The following is a 7,625-nucleotide window of genomic DNA, read 5'->3' as shown; positions in this document are numbered from 1 at the left end:
CTACACAACATCATCCTATACAGCATTCTACACGACATTCTACACAGCATTCTACAAATCAATCTGTACATCAATCTACTGATCAATCTACACATCATTCTAAACATCATTCTACACAACATCATTCTACACATCATTCTACACATCATTCTACACATCTTTCTACACATCTTTCTACACATCATTCTACACATCATTCTACACATCATTCTGCACGTCATTCTACACATCATTCTCCACATCATTCTGCACAACATCATTCTACACAACATCATTCTACACATCATTGTACACGTCAATCTACGCTACATGATTCGACACATCATTCGACACAGTATTCGACACAACATAATTCTACACATCATTGTGCACATCATTCGACATATCATTCCATACATCATTCGACACATCATTCTACACATCATTCTTTACATCATTCTGCACAACATCATTCTACACAGCATTCTGCACGTCATTCGACACAGCATTCTACACATCATTCTGCACATCATTCTGCACAACTTCATTCGACACATCATTCTGCACAACTTCATTCGGCACATCATTCTACACAACATTAATCTACACATCATTCGACACATAATTCTACAAATCATTCTACTGATCATTCTACATCATTCTAAACATCATTCTACGCAACATAATTCTACACATCATTCTACACATCATTATACACATCATTCTACACATCATTCTACACATTATTCTAAACATCATTCAGCACGTCATTCTACACATCATTTTACACATCATTCTGCACAGCATTATACACATCATTCTACACAACATTCTACACATCATTCCACACATCATTCCATATCATTCGACACAACATTCTTCACATCATTCTACACATCATTCTACACCTCAGTCTACACGTCATTCTAAACAAAATCATTCTACACATCATTCTACACAGCATACTACACAACGACATTCTGCAAATCATTCTGCACAGTATTCTACATATCATTCCATACATCATTCGACACATCATTCTACACATCATTCTATACATCATTCCACACAACATCATTCTACACAGCATTCTACACGTCATTCTACACAGCATTCTACAAATCATTCGAGACATCATTCGACATATCATTCTACACAACTTCATTCGACACATCAATCTACACAACATTATTCTCCACTTCATTCTACACATCATTCTGTACATCAATGTACTGTTCATTCTGCACATCATTCTAAACATCATTCTACACAACATCATTCTACACATCATTTTACACATCATTATACACATCATTCTACACATCTTTCTCCACATCTTTCTACACATCATTCTACACATCATTCTACACATCATTCTGCACGTTATTCTACACATCATTCCACACATCATTCTACACAACATCTTTCTACACATCATTCTACACCTCATTCTGCACTTCATTGTACACATCATTCTACACCTCATTCCACACATCATTCTGCGCAACATCTTTCTACACATCATTCTACACATCATTCCACACATCATTCGACACAACTTACTACACATCATTCTACACATCATTCTGCACATCATTCTACACATCATTCTGCACATCATTCTACACATCATTCCACACGTCATTCGACACAACTTACTACAAATCATTCTACACATCATTCTGCACGTCATTCTACACATCATTCTACGGGTCATTCGACACATCATTCCACACATCATTGTACACAACATCATTCTACACATCATTCTACACCATTCGACACATCATTCTACACAACTTCATTCGACACATCATTCTACACAACATTATTCCACACATCATTCTACACGTCATTCTGCACATCATTCTACTGATCATTCTACACATCATTCGACACATCATTCTACACAACATCATTCTATACATCATTTTACACAGCATTCTACACGTCATTCTACACATCATTCAGCACATCATTCTACACATCATTCTACACACTATTCTACACATCATTCTACACATCATTCCTCACATCAATCGACACGTCATTTTACACATCATTCTACACAGCATTCAACACATCATTCTACACATCATTCTGCACATCATTGTACACATCATTCTGCACATCATTCTATACATCATTCTACACAACATCATTCTACACATCATTCTACACATCATTCTACACATCATTCTACTCGTCATTCTACACAACATTATTATATACATCATTCGTCACATCATTCTACACAGCATTCTACACGTCATTCTACACAGCATTCTACAAATCATTCTCGTCATCATTCGACACATCATTCTACACAACTTCATTCGACACATCATTCTACACATCATTCTATACATCAATCTACTGATCATTCTATACATCATTCTAAACATCATTCTACACAACATCATTCTACACATCATTCTGCACACCATTCTACACATCATTCCACATATCATTCTGCACGTCATTCTTCACAGAATTCTACACATCATTCTGCACATCATTGTACACATCATTCTGCACAACATCATTCTTCACATCATTCTACACATCATTCTACACAGCATTCTACACATCATTCTGCAAATCATTGTACACATCATTCTGCACATCATTCTACACAACATCATTCTACACATCATTCTACACATCATTCTACACGTCATTCTACACATCATTCTGCGCATCATTCTACACATCATTCGACACAACATCATTCTACACAACTTCATTCTACACATCAGTCTACACGTCATTCTACACAACATTATTATATACATCATTCTACACAACATTCTACACAACATCATTCTTCACATCATTCTGCACATCATTCTACATATCATTCCATACATCATTCGAAACATAATTCTACACATCATTCTACACTTCATTCTACACATCATTCTGCGCATCATTCTGCACACCATTCCACACAACATCATTCTACACAACATCATTCTACACATCATTCTACTCGTCATTCTACACAACATTATTATATATATCATTCTACACAGCATTCTACACAACAACATTCTTCACATCATTCTGCACCTCATTACACACAACATCATTCTACACAGCATTCGACACGTCATTCTACACAGCTTTCTACACATCATTCTGCACAGTATTCGACACATCATTCTGTACAACAATGTCCAGATCATTCTACACATCATTCTATACAACATCATTCTACACATCATTCTACACATCATTCTACACATCATTCTACTCATCATTCTGCACATCATTCGTCACATCATTCAACACATCATTCTACAGATCATTCTACACATCAATCCAGACAACATCATTCGACACAACATCATTCTGCACATCATTATACACATCATTCTACACAACATTATTCTACACATCATTCTACACAGCATTCTAGACATCATTCTTCACATCATTCTACACAACATCTTTCTACACAGCATTCTACACATCATTCAACATATCATTCTGCACATCATTTTACACATCATTCTACACAACATAATTCTACACAGCATTCTACACATCATTCTACACATCATTCTGCACAACTTCATTCGACTCATTATTCTACACAACATTATTCTACACATCATTCTACACATAATTCTAAACATAATTCTACACAACTTAATTCTACACATTATTCTGCACATCATTCTACACATCATTCTATACATCAATCTACTGATCATTCTATACATCATTCTAAACATCATTCCACACAACATCATTCTACACATCATTCTACACATCATTCTACTCGTCATTCTACACAACATTATTATATACATCATTCTACACAGCATTCTACACAACAACATTCTTCACATCATTCTGCACCTCATTCTACATATCATTCCATACATCATTCGACACATCATTCTACACATCATTCTATACATCATTCTACACATCATTCTATACATCATTCGACACAACATCATTCAACACAGCATTCTACACGTCATTCTACACAGCTTTCTACACATCATTCCGCACAGTATTCGACACATCATTCTGTACAACAATGTCCAGATCATTCTACACATCATTCTATACAACATCATTCTACACATCATTCTACACATCATTCTACACATCATTCTACTCATCATTCTGCACATCATTCGTCGCATCATTCAACACATCATTCTACAGATCATTCTACACATCAATCCAGACAACATCATTCTACACAACATCATTCTGCACATCATTATACACGTCATTCTACACAACATTATTCTACACATCATTCTACACAGCATTCTAGACATCATTCTTCACATCATTCTACACAACATCGTTCTACACAGCATTCTACACATCATTCAACATATCATTCTACACATCATTTTACACATCATTCTACACAATATCATTCTACACAGCATTCTACACATCATTCTACACATCATTCTGCACAACTTCATTCGACTCATTATTCTACACAACATTATTCTACACATCATTCTACACATAATTCTAAACATCATTCTACACAACTTAATTCTACACATCATTCTACACATCATTCTACACATCATTCTAAACATCATTCAGCACGTCATTCTACACATCATTTTACACATCATTCTGCACATCATTGTACACATCATTCTGCACATCATTCTAATCATCATAGAAACATTGAACCATAGAAAATAGGTGCAGGAGTAGGCCATTCGGCCCATCTAGCCTGCATCGCCCTTCAATGAGTTCATGTCTGAACATGCTTTCTCACCATACCCCTTGATTCCCCAAGTAGTAAGGGCTTCATCCAACTCCTTTTTGAATATATTTAGTGAATTGGCCTCAACAACTTTCTGTTGTAGAGATTTCCACATGTTCACCACTCTCTGGGTGAAGAAATTCATCCTCATCTCGGTCCTAAATGGCATCTCCATTATCCTTAGACTGTGTCCCCTGGATCTGGACTTCCCCAACATTGGGAACATTCTTCCTGCATATAACCTGTCTAACCCGGTAAGAATTTTAAACGTTTCTATGAGCTCCCCTCTCATTCTTCTGAACTCCAGTGAATACAAGCCCAGTTGATCCAGTATTTCTTGATAGGTCAGTCCCGCCATCCCGGGAATCAGTCTTGTGAACCTTCGCTGCACTCGTTCAATAGCAAGAATGTCCTTCCTCAGGTTAGGAGACCAAAACTGTACACAATACTCCAGGTGTGGCCTCACCAAGGCCTTGTACAATTGTAGCAACACTTCCCTGCCCCTGTACACAAATCCCCTCGCTATGAAGGCCAACATGCCATTTGCTTTCTTAACCGCCTGCTGTACCTGCATGCCAACCTTCAATGACTGATGTACCATGACACCCAGGTCTCTTTGAACCTCCCCTTTTCCTAATCTGTCACCATTGAGATAATAGTCTGTCTCTCTGTTTTTACCACCAAAATGGATAACCTCACATTTATCCATATTATACTTCACCTGCATGCATTTGCCCACTCACCTAACCTATTCAAGTCGCTCTGCAGCCTCATGGCATCCTCCTCTCAGCGCACAATGCCACCCAACTTAGTGTCATCCGCAAATTTGGAGATATTACATTTAATCCCCTCGTCTAAATCATTAATGTACAGTGTAAACAGCTGGTGCCCCACTAGTCACTGCCTGCCATTCTGAAAAGTCCCCATTTACTCCTAGTCTTTTCTTCCTGTCTGACAACCAGTTCTCAATCCATGTCAGCAAACTACACCCAATCCCATGTGCTTTAACTTTGCACATTAATCTCTTGTGTGGGACCTTGTCGAAAGCCTTCTGAAAGTCCAAATATACCACATCAACTCGTTCTCCCTTGTCCACTCGACTGGAAACATCCTCAAAATATTCAAGAAGATTTGTCAAGCATGATTTCCCTTTCACAATTCCATGCTGACTTCGATCTATCATATTACCTCTTTCCAAATGCACTGCTAGGACATCCTTAATAATTGATTCCATCATTTTACCCACGACCGATATCAGGCTGACCGGTCTATAATTCCCTGTTTTCTCTCTCCCTCCTTTTTTAAAAAGTGGGGTTACATTGGCTACCCTCCACTCCATAGGAACTGATCCAGATTCAATGTAATGTTGGAAAATGACTGTCAATGCATCCACTATTTTCAAGGCCACCTGCTTAAGTACTCTGGGATGCAGTCCATCAGGTCCTTGGGATTTTTCGGCCTTCAATCCGATCAATTTCCCCAACACAGTTTCCCGTTAAATAAGGATTTCCCTCAGTTCCTCCTCCTTACTAGACACTCCGACCACTTTTATATCCGGAAGATTGTTTTGTGTCCTGTTCAGTGATTACCGAACCAAAGTACTTGTTCAATTGGTCCGCCATTTCTTTGTTCCCCGTTATGACTTCTCCTGATTCTGACTGCAGGGGACCTACGATTGTCTTTACTAACCTTTTTCTCTTTACATATCTACAGACATTTTGCAATACGTCTTAATGTTCCCTTCAAGCTTCTTCTCGTACTCCATTTTCCCTGCCCTAATCAGACCCTTTGTCCTCCTCTGCTGAGTTTTAAATTTCACCCAGTCCCCGGGTTCGCTGCTATTTCTGGCCAATTTGAATGCCACTTCCTTGGCTTTAATGCTATCCCTGATTTTCTTGATAGCCACCCTTGAGCCACCTTCCCTTTTTTATTTTTATGCCAGACCGGAAAGCACAATTGTTGGAATTCATCCATGCGGTATCTAAATGTCTGCCATTGCCCATCCACAGTCAACCCCTTCACTATCATTCGCCAATCTATCCTAGCCAATTCACACCTCATAACTTCAAAGTTACCCTTTTTTAAGTTCTGGACCATGGTCTCTGAATTAATTGTTTCATTCTCCATCCTAATGCAGAATTCCACATTATTATGGTCACTCTTCCCCAAGGGGCCTCGCTCAACGAGATTGCTAATGAATTCTCTCTCATTACACAACACCCAGTCTAAGATGGCCTCCCCCCGAGTTGGTTCCTCGAGATATTGGTCTAAAAACACATCCCTTATGCACTGCAGGAAATCCTCCTCCACCGTATTGCTTCCAGTTTGGTTAACCCAATCTATGTGCATATTAAAGTCACAATGTGCATATTAAAGTACTTGTTCAATTGGTCCGCCATTTCTTTGTTCCCCGTTATGACTTCCCCTGATTCTGACTGCAGGGGACCTACGTTTGTCTTTACTAACCTTTTTCTCTTTACATATCAACAGAAACTTTTGCAGTCCTTCTTAATGTCACCTGCAAGCTTCTTCTCGTAACCCAATTTCCCTGCCCCAATCATGTAAACAACATTATTCGACACATCATTCTACACATCGTTCCACACAACATCATTCTACACATCTTTCTACACATCGTTCAACACATCATTCGACACAACATTCTACACATCATTCTACACATCATTCTGCACGTCATTCTACACATCATTCTACAGATTATTCTACATATCATTCCACACAACATCATTCTGCACAACATCATTCTACACATCATTGTACACGTCATTCTACACAACATTATTCTACACATCATTCTACACATCATTCTACACATCATTCTACACATCATTCTAAACATCTTTCTGCACGTCATTCTACACATCAT

Source organism: Pristiophorus japonicus, chromosome 28, assembly GCF_044704955.1.
Source record: "Pristiophorus japonicus isolate sPriJap1 chromosome 28, sPriJap1.hap1, whole genome shotgun sequence".
NCBI classification, from domain to species: domain Eukaryota; kingdom Metazoa; phylum Chordata; class Chondrichthyes; family Pristiophoridae; genus Pristiophorus; species Pristiophorus japonicus.
The sequence above is the reverse complement of the archived record's forward strand: the minus strand, read 5'-3'. Positions refer to the sequence as shown.